Source organism: Mus caroli, unplaced genomic scaffold (assembly GCF_978045245.1).
Source record: "Mus caroli unplaced genomic scaffold, Mus_caroli_1 scaffold_1, whole genome shotgun sequence".
Taxonomy (NCBI): Eukaryota; Metazoa; Chordata; class Mammalia; order Rodentia; family Muridae; genus Mus; species Mus caroli.
This window is the reverse complement of record NW_028227256.1, coordinates 10,159,796-10,178,002: the sequence shown is the minus strand read 5'-3', so window position 1 is coordinate 10,178,002 and position 18,207 is coordinate 10,159,796. Positions and strand designations below refer to the sequence as shown.

At 44.8% G+C, this 18,207-nt stretch overlaps 1 protein-coding gene across 5 annotated transcripts in view; it reads left to right on the top strand.

Moving 5' to 3' along the window:
* Window positions 1-18,207, top strand: part of Ncoa2 (nuclear receptor coactivator 2) — a 239,675-nt gene that overhangs the window by 164,962 nt on the left and 56,506 nt on the right. The gene's annotated exons all lie outside the window — the stretch shown is intronic.

Sequence of the window (18,207 nt, the reverse complement as noted above, 5' to 3'; positions counted from 1 at the left end):
TTACACTTAAATTATTGATGAAATGATGTCATATTACCAGATGAATGCAAGTATCACTTGCAGGGTTTATAAACAGGCTTTACATAAAACCCAGCCACTCCCTCAAGACCAAGGCGATGCAGGAGAACCACTGATTGGACTTTGCATCTGTGGACGCCCCCATATCCCAAGTGAGGGGCGACTCTTCTCTGTAATCCTGAAGAAGGAAGCAGGGAGGACCTCCTGTTCCATCCAGTTAGCCAATTGGTCTGGATTAGAATTTCACACCCTGAATGATGGAGGCTTCAAAGGCTCTAATCACCAGTAAAGATCCCTTTATGAAGTCATAGACATCCTTTGACAGCTTTCTTTCCTTGGTTTTCTCCCCCTACCTCCCACCCCATCGCTCCCAAAATTGTTTTATACTTCACTCTTGAAATTTTTGCCTACCTAAAAAAAATTATAATAGTTTTTAAAACATAGTTGACTTTGTAGTGCCAAAAATAAATCCAAGGCATGTATGAGCAAGGCTCTTTTGCTCGAGGCTGGCGCATGCTCTGAAGAGTCCGCACACTGATATCCTTCAGGTGTGAAGATGGTTATCTCTCAAAATGCTTTTGATGAGTTCTGTAATTTATATTCTTTTAAACTGCCTTTTATACAATAGTTGAAATAAACAATTTCAGAAAAATTATATCTTTGTCTTTTTAGATCTTAGAGCCTCAAACTCTTTTTTTCCTCCAATGAATCATAAAACTTTACCTCTTAGCATCTGAGAACTTAAAAAAATATATACACCAAACATACACATTGCTAATATCAACCCACTCTCAAGAATGTCTGTAGTTTCTCCATCAAAATTGTCCTGCTGTACATTTCAGTAGTCAAGGAGTTTCTTATCCCAGTGCCTGTCAACACCCCTCACCCCGACACTTTGGGGTTTAGCAGGTACCAAATTTGGTAATACTTGGGAGGCAGAGGCAGGAGGATTGCCACAAGTTCAAGGTCAAACCTGCTTTACATGTATCCTAGGCTGGCCAGAGCTACATAATAAAACCCTGTCTGGAAGAAACCAGCATCTAGGAGCAGACACTGGAGGCAGGCATCCTGAGATGCAGAGCAAGGCTCTGATAGCAAGGGTTCGAGACTAGCGATACATCACTGTTCCGTTTGGAATTCCATTTGCCTTGATGACTTTCTGTGCCCACAGTCAGAGAACCCTAGCTGGTTTGTTTGTTTGCTTGTTTGTTTTCTTGTTTTTTGTTTGTTTGTTTGTTTTTAACAAAGGTAGTAACTGGTTGATTAAGACCTCATGTTATGACTAAATTCTCTTTGACAGTTTTCAGTAGCAGCCAGTTCTTTCTGTATGCTGGATGCCTTGTTATATACTTAGGTTTGTTTGTCTACTTAATACTCCAAACGTGGAAAACAGCAGTTTTACTGTTTTCCCCTCTTCCAAATAGAAAATCTGAGATATGGGACAGTTAAGTAGCAAAATGGCATGCTCTAGAGGGAATCTGGGATGGAATCCTGGTAGCCTGGCCTCATAGCTACCCTCAGATCCACACAACTTGTTAGTACTAAATATGGCGTTTCTTTGTATTCTAGTGTGGTGATGTTTAAAGTCTCTGCCTTCCTCCATAACTTAGAGTTGTCTTATGTAGCAAATACCAACTTGTCTGAACTGGAGAACTGCTGTTGATAGATTCCACAGAATGCTAAGTAAAGGAGAAATACAGATCTTAGATTTTGGATTACTATGTCCAATTTCATTCCATTTAGCAGAAAACAAAAATTCTGTACAAAATATTTGGTGTACAAATATTTTGGACTGTAAAAAGGCTAGCAAGTAGAGGGAATTTTAAAATTAAGAACATTTCTGCTGTCCTGTTTATGTCTCCTGTTACTCCAAAGTAGCCACACATTGTTTTACAAAAATAATTAAAGTGAGTTTATCAATTTAAAGTGAGTTTGAAAATTATATAAGTCTGTGGGCATGGTAGTATAAGTGGGAAATCCCAGCACGTGGCAGAAGCGCCAGGTGTTCAGACACTATCTTAAAAAAAAAATGATTGAAACACATTTTATTTCATTGCATTTGGATTTATCAGTTAGAGTATCAGTTTCAAACTTTTGTCTCACAAAGTTGAAAAAAGAAGAAGAGGCTGTATCAAGTGTTCAAGAATATATTTCAAAAGAATATGTGTTGATATACATGTCATCACAATTTTTCATTGCAGTTATTCTAGTGATAGCTTACGGTGTTGACATGAGAATGTGGGATTCTAGATTGCTTCTCAAGGGAATTTTACCTGGCAGGATAGCATCGCCAAGTGAAGAAGGTTCTGGAAGAGGAGGGCAGGGCAAAGGTAAGCCAGGTGTAGTGGTGTGGGCCTTTAATCCCAGCACTCTGGAGCCAGCCTGGTCTTACATAGTAATTTCTAGGACAGGTAAGGCTCTGTCGCAAAAACATTTTTGTTAATTATGCAAGTCAGTTGTTAAGCATAGCCGTCGTTACTAACCATGTGGACGTGGAAGCCGGTACACTAAGCAAAGGTGAAGAAAACGGCAGTGTACCTCTCTTACCTCTCTGCTGCACTGCTCTGGGATGCATGCGAGGCTATGCCTCTGCCTATGTGGCTGGCGTCCTAGCTAGTGGTGCCTACTGTACCCCCTGCTGTGGGAACACCTGAGGTCAGGAATGTGGTATGGTTACATTGAAGTCCACCATGAGGAGAATATTCCCGCCACAGGACTGGGACGCTCAAGTTTGTGATTTTTTTTGTTTGTTTGTTTGGTGGCTGTTGCTCTAGACTTCACAGTCAGGGAGAGAATTGATATTTTGTTTCCACCATCTTCACTCCAGCAGCTGGCACATGAATACACACAACCTGATAGACAGCAGAAAGTCACTCATGGATGGACAGTTACATTTATGGGTATGATTTAACCATTAGTTCTCTTGTCTACTCATTAATTTAAATGGAAACTAGCCATGAGTCGCTACAGAACAAGAGTTCAATAGAAGCGTCCTCTGAGAGTCAAGTGACTGCATGTTTACAATGACAGTGTATGTGTCATTCTCATCTGTAAGTTATGTATGCACTACTTACCTTTTACACTAGAGAAATATGCCATAAATGTTGTGTTGCACCACACACACTCAAAGAGCTGGCTTTAAGGATTTAACAGTCGTCTGTCATTGAGAGGGCAATGGAGGCAAGACATTGAAACACATATCCGCCTGTCTGCCTGCTTGCTTCCCACTTCCTGCTCCGCTATGATTCTGTGTCCTTTACTGTAGGTGCAGACCCTGCTGGACAAGCCCAGGCGATACACTAGGGCGAGCTTGCAAACTGGGACAGAGGATGGAGAGCACATCTCCACAGGGACTGGCTGAGGCAGACCGTGAACCTCTGGGTGTGTTCTGTTCTGCTTCTCTTTGTGTTCCTGAAGCCTGTAGCTGTACAAGGCACAGAAGCTGTTTATATCTGAGTGTGAATACAGGAGAAGCTGCCGTGTTTAAGGATCTTACCTGCTGAGCTGACTCTCCATCTCTTACGATATGGTTTTACTTAGCAATATTAAGACTGTTGCAGACACATTCATGCAGATCTTTATTCCCTTATTCTTCCTCTAGGAAACCTGTTGTGCTCTCTACCTCTAACCTCCATGCTCCTCCAGGCTTGGTGTTATCCTATGTGTTGTTAATGAGGCGGATACCCGGACACACTAGGCCGGCTGAGGGCCTCAAACTGATGAGTGACAAAGTAGAATTGACGGCAGCACCTGTCCGATCGTGGCCCAGTGTGAAACTTCCTTGTTTTGTTTGTTTGTCTGAGGAAAAAAATCATGTTCCACAGAGTAATTTCACAAGGTTCATGGGCGCTAGTTGTGCATGGATGGAGGTAGTTTTACTTGTATTATTGAGAGCAGCCCTGATGATTGAGCCCTCCGACTTCACCCATGTCTGTGGCTCAGCCCCTGCACCTCACAGCAGGACAGACCATCTGGAGCTGCTTCTTGAGAGCTCCTCACAGCTGCAGTTTTTTCTTTTTCATTTCTTTTCCTTCCTTTTTTGTTTTTATAAGATAGGGTTTCTCTATGTAGACCAGGCTGACCTTAAAAATATCAGAGTGCTGAGATTAAAGGTGTGTTCCCCCACCCCCACCCCCGTCTGCATTTTGAACAGGTGCCTTTAATTTCTGGTGAGCATCTGGTAAGTAAGGCGAGGAGATTCCCTGTCCCTGTAGATGCTACAGTGCTGACTGGTGGGAAGGGTCTCTTATGTCACCTCACCTTCGGAGTCCTGTTGCTTTGCCTTGAAAGCATTCTCACTTGGCTGTGGTTTCACGAGGAGCCTAAAGGGGCTACAGTGCTGTTCTGGGTGATGGTGGGTCCTGCTTGTTGTATCTCAGGTGGTCATAGTATGGTGAGTGGATCTCAGCAAATCTGTGGTGGAGAAGAGAGTAATCACAGAGCTCTGGGGAAGAGGGTACTGCCTGTGGTGGGGGGAGGTGGGACATGGAGTGCATTCAGCTATCAGTGTTCTGCAGATAACACAGCACTTCATGGGGCCATTTATATTTTGGGGGACAGAAATACCTGGAAATTTGGCACAGTTGATCACAAAAATAAGATATAGGACATAAAATAAGAGTCTTCCAGGCAAAAGAGACTTGCATGACATTGAAAGAAAGAACTTCCTGCCTCTGTGCCAGGGATGAGGCTCAGGTGTTAGGTCCCTGCTCACACTGGCCTTGCCACATTTCAGTCAGGAGACACCTCCTAAACGTTTCAGATCGCTCTCTGCAGAGACTGCAGACGGTGTGCTCCTGCTGTCCAAACTCTAGCACTTGTGCTAATGATGGCCCCTCCCTCTGTTAGCCAGCTGTGAACCCTGTGAAATGTGGGTTCATCTCTATACTATATGGGAATTCTGTGACTACCTGTCCTTAATTCATCTTCATCAAAAGGCAAGGGTCAGCTGCCACCATGGAGGTCAGAGGCCATCCTGGCAGAGTGCTTCCTCTGTCCTAAGTTTTGCTCTGTTGTCTTCATATCCTTCGATCTGCACGATGCCCCTATAGAGTAAGTCTGCTCATTCTCTCAGTTTTACAGGGGAAGGCCTTGGGTTAGGGCTGGGCTGCTCTACAGCTACAAGGTCTCAGATCTAGATCTCTACTTAGTTCCCACGCCTGCGTCTTCAGGGAGCCTGTCATCCAGCCTGCCCTGGCCGTTTTGTCTGCCATTTGGAGGAAGTTGTTCTGAGCAAATTGGGTTAAGTGTGGACTCAGCTGTTATTTAGGATGCTTTATGTACTGAGAGGAATATTTCTTACAGAGCTCTGTTTTAAAGGATAGTATGCATGTTCAAGGCAAGTCATGTTTTTCAGTAGCACGCACACACACACACACTTTAGAAGGAAAAAAATCCCAAGAAAGAATGCTATGTGTGGGAGGGAAAAGAAAAGAAAAAACAACAACTTGGTATTTAGCCAAAAGTAGTGCATTCCAAGTTTGTTTTCGAGTATTTGTTTTGTTCACTGTTAATTGTAAAAGAAGAGTCCATCTGTCAGTCAGTCAGACTGGTGTTCTGTTGTCTTTTCCATCTTAATAAGAGGCCGTGTGCTCTGATTTCAGGAGCTGATATTCACTGACCACCCCAGTACTCATTGCCTCATTGGCCAAAATGAGCTGCATGTGAGGGCCCAGGCTGGACCACTGTCTAGCAGAGCCAGGGAGTGGCACTGTGAGGGCCCAGGCTGGACCACTGTCTAGCAGAGCCAGGGAGTGGCACTGTGAGGACCCAGGCTGGACCACTGTCTAGCAGAGCCAGGGAGTGGCACTGTGAGGACCCAGGCTGGACCACTGTCTAGCAGAGCCAGGGAGTGGCACTGTGAGGACCCAGGCTGGACCACTGTCTAGCAGAGCCAGGGAGTGGCACTGTGAGGCTTCAGGCCCCTGCACTTACACTGACTACCCAGGAGAGAGGAGTGACTCAGAGAGTCTTTTCCTCACGACTGCCCTGTGAGCACCGCGGGCAGACTTAGCACTAAGTTCCACTGGACCTGTCCATTGCACAAGTGGCACATTTTGTCCTGTGTAGAAAAAAGAGTGAAATAAATAATGCCAATATTGGCATCAGCCCCTCCAAGCCTTCCCAGTGATGGCAGTAGTGGACTTGCACAATTCCTGGGTGTGTTGTCTACTTCCCTATACTTAAAAGAGTTTCTCAGTACAGTAAGGATTTATTATTTATGCCTATCTACACAGACAGATGTGTGCATGCCACTACATTTTGTAAGATTCCAAATGTTATAATTAGCTTGTTACATAGGAGAAGGGAAGTGGTGGTGGTGAGGTCTAGACATGGGCGTGGTCAATCTGGACAGGGAGGGCACTGTGGGTACAGGCTGGACAGTAGACCTCGAAGCTGAGCCAGGGGCGACTCTTCATTATCTGAGTCTCTACCTCCCCTTCTGCTCTCTTCTAATTATTCTTTCAGTTCTGGGAAGTTTCTTACTCTTTGATCTGCCACAACCACCAAATTCAGGTTTTGATGGGTCCTTCTCCCCAACCAAATGCTGAGCTCTTTTTGTAAATGTCTAAGGATGACTGCCCCTAGCAAAAAGGAAGGGCAAATGCAACAGATAATCAGAAGGGAAGACAGACTCTGAGGATGTCTTAAGCCTAGTTGTGAGCTCTTTGAAATGTAAGACGGCCGGTTCTGATATTTGCCTGCCTGCTGCCCAGTTTCTTAGTTCTCCTCCCCCTCCCCTGGGGTGGGGGTTGGGGTTAGGGTTGAGATGGGTTTTTGTTGTGTAACCGTGGCTGCCCTGGAGCTCACTGTGTAGCCACATGCTGTCTGTGAACCCTGTCAGTCCTGCTGCTTGAGTTCCCCAGTGGCTGGGATTACAGGCATGCGCCACAGGCCTAGCTTTCTTGCCTTTGGTTCTGCTGAAGGAGAATCCCAGCAAGTCTTGGCTTATATAAAGATCTATAAGAAGGAGCTATTTCCCTTTTTTCTTTTTTGGTTTTTCGAGACAGGGTTTCTTTGTATAACTCTGACTGTCTTTGACCTCACTTTGTAGACCAGGCTGGCCTCGAACTCAGAAATCCGCCTGCGTCTGCCTCCTGAGTGCTGGGATTTTCAAAGTCACTTCAGGCTGATTTCCTGAGAGTTCCATTGCCAAAAGATATTCCCAGTGAGGGGCTGGGAAGTATGAAGGAAGTCTCTGCAGTCTACGTGTGGAGGAATCCCCAATCTTGCCAACTGGTGTTTTGTCTTGTAGTTCTGATGTATGCACACATTACCTGACATTGAAGTTTGGAATCTCTAGGTGTGTTTTCAAAGCCTGGTAATTTTATCAATAATATAGTCAATAATTCAATATAATTCAATAATGTGTTTACTGTCTCTTCTTGGCCTATAGGACATGACAGCACTAATTCCATATATTTTAGGTATACCCATTATGAACAATTTAGGTTTTTTCTTGATATTATGTTTTAGATGGAGGGGTAGGGATTGTATAAGGATTCAGTGTACAGCTCTGCAGCACAAGAGCCATGTGCCTGCCATGACCACCTCTGTTAATTTCCTTTCTAGTGAGTCTTTAGTCGCATTACCAAGTTACTATTCCCTAATAGATGTTTAGATGCCCCACTCAATTTTCTTCCTTGATCTAGTCAAGCTGATGCCAGGTGAGGCTGCACTCTTCTGTAAGTCCATAACTTAACTGAATTTAACTTTAGGAATTTAACAAAATATTCTTATCCCTATAGAGTGTGTTCTTAATCTGAATTTTTGAGACATATGTCTAGTTTCCTCGGCAGTTGATTTATCTAGAGAGGGTAACAGAAAAGATCTTTACTAGCCTACACAGTTTCTTTTCCAAAACTTTGAGTGGCTCCACTTGGATGACTGCTTGGATCCCATTCCCATCCTGAGGTGCCTGCATTGTTCTGGCACACTGATGGAAGTTTATTTTGAGCTAAGCAATCAGCCTTGCGATGTTCCCTCTCAGATGAAAGCATCCCTGGTCTTAGGTCATCAGCATCTCTTCATTGAACATCCTAGTAAGTGCTGTTTCCTAAACTCAGCTGCTCCGACAACGGCTCCCCCAGCTATGTTCATAAAGTAGTACTACGGCTAACGTAAATGGTGGATTTTCTATTTTTATATGTTTATGACATGTTAAAAATAGTTCACTTGTTCTGTTTCTGTGCTCACCTTAGCAGTGGCAGTCTGCTCAAACTCAGGAGAGCAAAGCCCATGCAGACTCCTCCAAAAACTGGAAAATAGTACTTTTGGGGATGAAAATTACAAAATCAGATTCCTCAGCTGATTTGTGTGCTTGGGTTTAAGACTGCTCCTCTGTGAAGAACTCTGTCCTGTTGACCTCTCCCTTTTCCTGAGTGTGTTTGCCTGTGAGCAGTGTGGGGCACGGGGTCAGGTGAGAAGCCAGGGTTTGGTTCCGAGCTCTGGCAGTCCTCCGGGAGCACTGACACTATCCAGATACAACTTGATGGCTTCCAGAAGACATAGCAAATTCCCTCAGCCACGTTAGGAAGTGCAGAGGGAAACCAACTTGGATGTTTTTACATTTCCTAAAGGAAATGGCAGCAACTGAGTGAAAAATGCTGAGTCACCATTGAGTGAGGACGGTGGCCCTGTCCCTGCATGCTGCTTTAGTCCAGCCTACTCAGTTGGACATCTCCAGTTGAAGGAGACCTTGACTGGACTTGTCCACAGCTCCACAAAACATATTCCTCTTCCTTTATCTTTTTATAAACACATCAGGTTTCCCATCTCAAAAGCAACATTATTTTAATATTTTAAAAAGAAATTAATGGGGTGGTGATACAGTTTAGCAGATAAAAGCTCCTTTTGTACCTGTGTAGGCAGGACGCACATGGTAGGAGAGAACCCGCTCCCACAAGTTATCTTGTGATGTCCACCTGTCTCATGCACACAATACTACAGGTTATTTTCTTTTAAAAGAAAATCCCCTGCAGTAAAGTATTCCTGTATTGCCACTGGAACTAATATATATGTTCTTGTCTATAAAGAAAAGACAAGCTATCGTGCTGACTTTGGCTTTATATAGATAGAAGAACTGTAGCAGTGTTATAGTAAATAGCTTATCACAAATGTGTGTGATACTCTTTCCCTCTAGAAGAAACCTGTCTGTATCCTTGGAGCTTAGAATTATAAATGTATCCATTCCATTTTTAAGCCTGAGTAGCTTCAGATTTTATCATAAAATATCTTGATGTTTTCAAAGTCTCCTTTTCTTTGTAATTTGTGAGCAGCTCCTTTAGAGACTTGTTTTTCTGAAGCTGTTTGTAGTCGTGCACACAGGATAATCCTGCTTGGCACCTGTCTTCCCTAGAACTCAGTATCCACGTGCATTTTTTCCTGAAGCCTAATCATACCCTTGTGAAGCAAGGCGTTTTGCAAGCGATTAGGGGTTGCTGTGCTGAGTCAGCACAGCCTTACGGCATTATGATAAGCTCAGAAAAGATTGAGGTCATGTACTAACTTGCTCCTGGGAAACCCAGGGTGCAACCAATGTTTTTCTTGGCGACTCAAAGCTGACAACTGCTGATATTCTCTTTTCTCTGAAGCACACTGTTCATTGATGCGATTTGAAATGACAACAAACAGCACATGTGTATCTGAGACAGGCTGTGGCTTGAGTCACATGAACTCAGGTGACATGAGGCTGGCGCCATCTCCTGTAGTCAAGGCTGGAACTCCGTAGAGAAGGGCTACCTCCTCCCCTGCAGAGCTTCTGACTGGGTCTTCCCACCCTGTCATATCTTCAGCCACATTGTCTGTCTCGCCTGCAAGCCATCACATGGTAGGCAACATCTCCAGAGAGGTTTCTTACTTGCAAACTGTCAGCCTTTGCTGAGACTACACTGGATTCAAAATGTCATTAATGTACTGGGGACAGCTTCGTTGCTCTGTGTGTCTTCCTGTTCATGGCGACTCACTGTGATGTGTTCCCAAGGCTCCTCGCCTTCTGAGAGATTCTCTTCGTGTCATAACCACTAGAGAGCCAGGATACTGGTGACCTATACCCCTGCCACGGGTGTAAAGATCCCTGGAGAGTTTACTGAAGATGCAATTGTCACACTTTAAGTCAGTCCTTCTGATTTTCTGCAGGTGGATCTGTCTGCTTGAACAGTCTTTGTAATTTAGAACATAGAACATTGTAAGGCCCTAGGGAATCACTAAGGTACGGTGTTCTTTCCTCGGACTTCCCAGATTTGCTGGAGAATGGCAGAGATGTAAAAGGAAAAGATTTCGTCATAGAGGAGTAGTCATGATCCAAATCTGGAAAATTTGTAAAGGGACCTTAGTTTATTTCATTTTGACCTCAGCCTGCAAATTGGCCACTTCATTGCCTATAATTTCAACAGGGCTCTGAAATATGCAGTGCCGGCAAGGTCTTCCCTGCCTCTGCACCTGGCTGAGCACGGCAAGTCCAAGCCCAGCTGACCACGTGTTTGCTCTGATAGTTGCTGCCCGAGAGTGTCAGTCGTGGGCATTTCTTGATGATTTGGTCACTGCCGCTCCTGCTTCAGAGTCAGAAAGAAAGCATCTCTATCAGAAGGAACCAGTCAGACCGCTTTTACACACTCAGTGCACACTGTTGTCTCGCTGAGGGGCCTACTGAGTGAAGACTTGGTAGAACTCCTTCCTATAGCGTCCAGGGTTCATGGATACAATGACTATGGTTAAGCGGATCCAGAGGACACGTGTGGTTGTCTCCATGACAGTCGCCATTTCTCTCTCCACCCAGTTGTCTCTGCTCACCCACATGTGTCCCATGCCCATGGTGTTCTCAGTTGTCCCTGCTCACCCTTCCATGTCCCGTGCCCGTGGTGTTCTCGGTTGTTCCTGCTCACCCACCCGTGTCCATGGTGTTCTCTGCCACATTTTGAGTACACTTATCAAAAGTCAACAGAGAAAAGTAGCGTTTCATTGAGTAGAAAACAAAAAAGCTTGTGAGATGGCTCATTGGATAAAGGTGCAAGCACCAAGCCTGATTCAGTCCCGACTCAACAGACCTGAGTTTGACCCCATAAGCCCACATGGGGGAAGGAAAGAGGCCGGCCACCTCTTCACTAGGCAGCTCCCAGCATTTGCAGCATTTCGTTTTCATCTCTCCATTTAGAAAAATAAATGTGAGATTTTTTTTTTCTTTTTCCAAGCTGTGCCTTAATCCCAGCAGCACTCGGGAGGTATAGACAAGGGAATCACTGTGAGTTATGACTCTAGGCCAGCCATAGCTTCATAGTGAGACCTGTCTAAAAAACCAACAGCAGTCCCTCCACCACTGCCAGACAAAATGTAAAAACCTCTCTTTGAACCAGAGGAAAAGTAAGCATACAGAGGAAAGGGCACCCCATAGAGGACGAGGACACCCCATAGACTCTCTGCAGGAGTCACTGGCTATGAGCTGCACCTACAGTAACTGTGCACACATCTTTGGTGTCTAGACTCCTGTAGAACCAGGGTCCTAGCGGCTAGAGACTTTCCACAGAGCTGGCGTGCTGACTTGAACCTGCAATGCCTACATCCAGGAGACTAAGGCTTCTTTTCCTCCACTGCCACAGGATTCTTCAGAGCCAGAGCTACAAGATGAGTTCAGAATTAGCCTAAGCTACAATGTGTAAGATTTTTCTGGAAGAAAGCCCCTCCTCCACTGTGTGACATAGAACCCTAGGAATAGGTTCTATGAACCTTGATCGACCCTCTCAGGAGCTTCAAACATGGGGGCACTGAACTTGCCCCCTTCCTGTCACTGCCTTTGTTCTGGTAGATTAGACTGTTTAGCTCAGCCTACCCCCTGCATAGCCAAACCATGATCTCTCTTGTCAGTGTGTTGTTCTCTGCTTATGTGATATGACTTGGCATAATTTGAGGTTTGGGGTCTCTAAATTGGATGATTTGGTGCTTAATTATCAGCTGTTTTGCACTGGGGGGGGGGTTAAATTGGGAATACCTGCTTTTCACCCACTGCATCATCCGTTTCTCTTGTGGGTCCACAGAGGCCAGAGCAAGAGAACCAGGGATAGACAGGAGTAATCAGAAAAGATTGCTAGGACCCAAGGAGGTAAACAGAAAATGCACACAGCTGCTTATGGCCATCTCTAGAATGGAATCCACTCTACTGTGGAAAGAAACTAAAATAGAGATGCCCAGACAGAGAAGACTGAAGAGTAGGCTGATCTTAGGGAAGTTCAACCAAAACTCTGACTCAGGATGAAAGCAAAGAGGCTCTGAAAGGACTGCCCATGCAGTGAGGGTCAGGAGGCAGGATGGGTTGTAGGCCTCTCTGGAGCGCTGACAGTGCGCTAACAGAGCCAGCCCTCTTCTCCTCCTCCTTTCCCACACCCCTGTATTATTCTCTGCTCCTTTGCTGGCTTTCTTCATAGAACCCAACTTTACTGTTGTCTTTGGGTCTACAAAGTGAGTTGAATAGCCTCTTGCAGGGATTGCGGCCCTTGAGCAGTGGTTCTCAACCTTCATGATGCTGCAGCTCTTCCTTCAGTTCCTCCTCTCATGGTGATCTCCCAAACATAAAATTATTTTGTTACTTTATAACTGGATTTTGCTAATATTATGAATGTAAATAAAGGTTCTTCGGCCCCCACAGGTTGAAAACAGCTCTTGTAGATAGATTTTGAGCATGACTTCATCTTTACTAGCCAAAGCTTCTTGTAGCTTTGGAAAGGACACAGCTTGTAACACTGTCTTTCACACAGATTCCCTCCCTCTCCCACACAGATTCTGTTCTGGGGATTAAATCTGGGGTTTCATGTGTTTCAACCAGTATCTAGACTGGCCTTAAGCTCAGATCCACCTACCTCTGCCTCCCAAGAGCTGAGATTAAAGGTGTGTGCAACTACTGTTTAGCTAGGATTTATTTTCTTAAGAGCACTGAATGACCAGGGAAGGTTCTGATCTAATAAAAGCTCATGATGCCCAAACCACTTTGTTATATATTGTGGCTCCCTAGATGAAGGTTGATTAAATGGGATTTTGGGGTCTTGCCCTCTGAAACTTAGGTGTAGGGTGACCTCTGGAGCCTTTTCTTCCTCAGGAATGCTTTTCACATGGCCCCATAGCCTTCTGAGCTATCCTGGGATCCTGGCTGTGACCGGTCTGCCTTTCACTCCCTACTTATGATGACTCCAAAGATCTATCTTCACATACATCTCCACCCAGCCATGTAAGAACAGAAAAGTACACAGGCTCTGTCTTAGGGTTTTACTGCTGTGAACAGACACCATGACCAAGGCAACTCTTATAAAGGACAACATTTAATTGGGGTTGGCTTATAGGTTCAGAGGTTTAGTCCAGTATCATCAAGGTGAGAGCACAGAAGCATCCAGGCAGGCATGGTGCAGTCGGAGCTGAGAGTTCTACGTCTTTATCTGAAGGCTGCTAGCAGAATACTAGCTTCCAGGCAGCTGAGTGTCTTATAGCCCATACCCACAGTGACACACCTACTCTAACAGGGCCACACCTGGAAACAGTGCCAGTCCATGGCCTGAGCATATACAAACCATCACAGAGCCTGTGGATCCTGGCTAAACCGAGCTCAATTCCTGCTTCTCTGGGAAGCACTCAGTAGCAACACTGCATGACGGAGCACGAGTGTTAGTGGAGTACGGTGTGAGGACAGTGGGACACTCTTGGGAAGATGACATTCCTAGGGATAGTTTTTCGTGGTGATGAGGACAACAGCTGGAGCAAAATGCTTATTCAACTTTGCCCTGGCTCTCAAGATTTTAGAAATAGCCTCTGTCGAATGTATTTCCAAACTGAGCTATTATGACCATATTAGTTTCCATAGTTCATGAAAACTTTGAGTGTTTCTATAATTTCGTGAACCTTGCTTTTTTGAGCTAGCACGTGTAATTTTCTTCTGTATGTATGGGTGTTTTTGTACATTGTGTACATTGTGTACATTGTTTTGCAGTGCCCCCACAAGGCCAGGAGGGGGCGTCTACTCTCCTGGGACTGGAGATACAGAGATTAGTGTGTGGAAATGGAACCTAGGTCTTCTGGAAAAGCAGCCAGCACCATGTATGTTTTAAAGAAATGAAACGTTCATAATGAGGAAGGTATGCAGTTTGCTCCTTTGAGAGGCTCTGTTTCCTCTGCCCCTTCCTTCAGTTTCATCCTGCCATTCCATCCACCTGTCCAAACCCTGAGTCTTCTGCCCCTTGTTCTGAGAGCTCCTAAAGCCCCACTCGTCACAGTTTTACTTATTGGAGTGCACCTGTGGGTTTAGATATGTGTGCAAGCATGGGCCAGGCACACATGTGAAAGTTCAGGGATAACTGGTGTGAGTCTGTTCTTCCATCATGTGGATCCCAGGGTTCAGACCCATGTGGTGAGGCTTGGTTCTTGGTGCTGAGCCGCCTCACTAGTCCCAAATGTACTTGAAACAGGTATTTTTTTTTTTTTTTTTTTTTTTTTGGTATTGGCCTTTGCTGTAGAAGATGAAAGTGCAGATCCACTCACATTGAACAGTTGGGTGATAGAGAGAGAGAGAGCTGGAGGTGCACACACCACAAATTTAGTGGATGATGCCCTGAGGAACTTGTTTCCTCTTTGTTACCTCTTGGTTTCTTCCCTTTGTGGAACTGCTGGGGCAGTGTCCATGAGCTTTCACTGCCAGTATGGTTTAGCCACCTTATTTGGTTTTGTTTTTCTCACCCTTTTCCTTTTTGCTTCTGTAATGTATCTTTAAACTCCTTCAGGCCCTGACCATTACAAACACAGGGATGTAAATTATCGGAAAGAGATACTTTGGCTAAATTGTTAAACACTCACATTGTCTTAGTCAGGGTTTCTATTCCTGCACAAACATCATGACCAAGAAGCAAGTTGGGGAGGGAATGGTTTATTCGGCTTACACTTCCACATTGCTGTTCATCACCAAAGGAAGTCAGGACTGGGACTCAAGCAGGTCAGGAAGCAGGAGCTGATGCAGAGGCCATGGAGAGATGTTCTTTACTGGCTTGCTTCCACTGGCTTGATCAGCCTGCTTTCTTATAGAACCCAAGACTACCAGCCCAGAGATGGCACCACCCACAAGGGGCCTTTCCCCCTTGATCACTAATTGAGAAAATGCCTTACAGTTGGATCTCATGGAGGCATTTCCTCAACTGAAGCTCCTTTCTCTGTGATAACTCCAACTGTGTCAAGTTGACACAAAACCAGCCAGTACACACATGCCTTCCAGTGTCCATGTTACCTGCCAGTGAATTCAACAGGTAGTGTGCTAAATAAAAGTTGTTTGTGGGCATAAGAGAGTGGGTAGACCTCTTGGACAGGCAGGTTCTAGCTAGTTTTACCTAGTGACCTAGTCTTCTCTAGTAACCATCTCTCTTGGAAAGTGTAGTCTTTAAAGGAGTTTGTGCTGGCTAGTTTTATGACAACTTGACACAAAATTTAATCATCAGAGAGGATGGAGCCACAATTGAGAAAATGCCTCCATAATATTGGGCTGTAGGCAAGACTATAGGGTATTTTCTTAATTAGTGATTGATGGTGGAGGGTCCAGCCCCTTGTGGGTGGTGCTATCCCTGGGCTTGTGCTCCTGGGTTCTAAAGCTGAGCAAGCCATGGGTGCAAGCCAGTAAGCAGCACTCCTCCATGGCCTCTGCTTTAGCTCCTGCCTCCAGGTTCCTTGCCAGTTCAGTTGTTGTCCTGGCTTTCTTCGGTGATGGACTACAGTGTGGGTGGGAGTGTGAGCTACAGAAACCCTTGCTTCCCTCACTTGGTCATGGCGTTCCATTGAAGAATAGAAACCCTAACTAAGACGGAAGTGAGACCAAGGCTTAGTTCTCTGATGATGGGTGTCAGTCGGGGGATATGTGTAGGGCGGTGTGATGGTTTGTATATCCTTGGACCAGGGAATGGCACCATCTGAAGGTGTGGCCTTGTTGGAATAGGTGTGACCTGGTTGGAATGGGTGTGACCTGGTTGGAGTGGGTGTGACCTGGTTGGAATGGGTGTGTCACTGTGGGTGTGGGTATAAGATCCTCACCCCAGTTGCCTGGAAGTCAGTCTTCCACTAGCAGCCTTTGGATGAAGACATAGAACTCTCAGCTCTGCCTGCACCATGCCTGCCTGGATACTGCCATGCTCCCACCTTGATGATAATGGACTGAACCTCTGAACCTGTAAGCCAGCCCCAATTAAATGTTGTTTTTTTATAAGACTTGCCTTGGTCATGGTTTCTGTTCACAGCAGTAAATCCTAGCTAAGACAGGTGGGAATGGCCTTGAAGTTGATTGAGTTTGCTTGATTTGTGCAGAAGGAAAGTCATGATCTGCTCAGTGTCCAAAGTGAGGGAGGCAACTCGGGCCTTAGGCTCCTCCCACTGCTAACAAAGTGCAGCTGCAGGTTTAGTATGCACGCAGGCATGCAGGGCAGGTGATCCTGCATTCCCATTGAAAAGACGAGCACATTGGAGAGCTCAGGAAGGCTGTGTGTTTTTATGTTAGCAGAATGCTTCCTAATGAGTAGGAATGTGCTGCCGGTTTCACAGAGCCATATGGCAACTTTTCTAATTTTAGTTGGGTGCAGTTGCCTAATTCTCTCCTTTTACCTTCTAGAACCTCTGAGATGCTGCACAACTTTTCTTGTAACATTTAATCTGTGCTGCTTGGCCAGACACCATGTGTCCCTGTTTCCATGCCTTCTTTGTCCCTCATGGGTCTGTACAGGTTGTACTGCTACCAAGTTTCACAGCCAGGTACTGCATGCAGCACAGGGCAGGGCAGAAGCAGTGCGTGTATTCCCAGTAGAATCTTAGAGTTTGCCATACAGGTGATTAGACTTGTGTTTGACATCAGCCCATTGAAAAATTGATAGGTTTCTGAGTGAATGCTTTTACTCATTTTAAAGCAGTGGGATTAATTATAAAACCTGTGTAGTATATCTGGTTCATTTTAGCAAAAGATTTTGATGTTCTACTCTGAACTTGGATTCAGTTTTTTTTAAAAGGCAGTGCTCTTCATGCTTGGCCTGATGTGAAAGTCATTAATTGGCTTTTCAGTCGAGGGTGGATCTGGTCTCGAGCACACAGGGATGTTTTATATGTGTAAATATCTGTGCAGTATCGTCATCAGACAACATGTCACAGAGTGGGCCCTAGTTGATGACGTCTGTCTTTTTAAAGCTAATGTCTGTAAACTGCTATAGCCTGTTTTATTGACAGACAGAGAGAGAGAGAGAGAGAGAGAGAGAGTTCGCAATTGAGCACACACAAAGGTGTGCATCATCTTCTCCCATGGTGATACCTCACGTCATACCTGTAACAGGCACTCAAGTGGCACTTACGTTTCTGTCTGCCTGACGGCTGCCACTGCTCTGCTGGAGTAGAGCAGTCATGTGACTGCCCATCAGAGCCACTGCTGCCATCCCTCTATTCTGGCAGTGTTTTATGGAAAGACTACACTTAAATGTTCTCAGTGCACTTGGCTAATAAACAAATACACAATACTAATGTAAAAAAGCATTAGTTACCACCGCAGACCAATGAATATACCTCAGAGGAATTTTTAAAAAAATAAAACTACTTCATAATTCCCAAATATCTCATATGTTTTCTTTTAAAATGAATTATTTTTTACAAAGCTGTATTTTTGATTTATTGCTGTTCTCACCAGAAACTGGGATTTTACTTTCAGATTTCTCCCCGTGCATGGCAGTGATGAAGAGCAATTTAATCCATCCACTTTAAAGAAATGTTTTTCCTGCATTAAGTCAGTTTTATTTCTAGAGATCAAATGCCCCACCTTTTCTTTTGTTCTTAAAGAAAGCACAAATAATAATTACTTATGAAAAATAGGAATTTAATATTAATGATTCCCCCCCCCCCCCCGTTTGCAGTATGACTCATCTTAGCACAGTCCCTGAAGAGACAGGATTTGTTCTTTGCTTTGAAACTGGAAATCTAATTAATTGGTATTGGATTTCTGGAGTACAGGCAAATGGAAGAGGGAGAGGGTGGAGCATCGGGAACAGCCACCCAGGAGGACAAAGGTGGGCAAAGGTAGAGAAAGGGTTGGTGGGAGGGCTGTCCTGCCAGGGCTTGGCGTTTGTAAAGCAGAGCTGTGACATAGCTATTCTATGCTTTTCAGAAATCTTCTGGAGAGCATTGTGCCTTCGCTGTCACTCTCTCAAG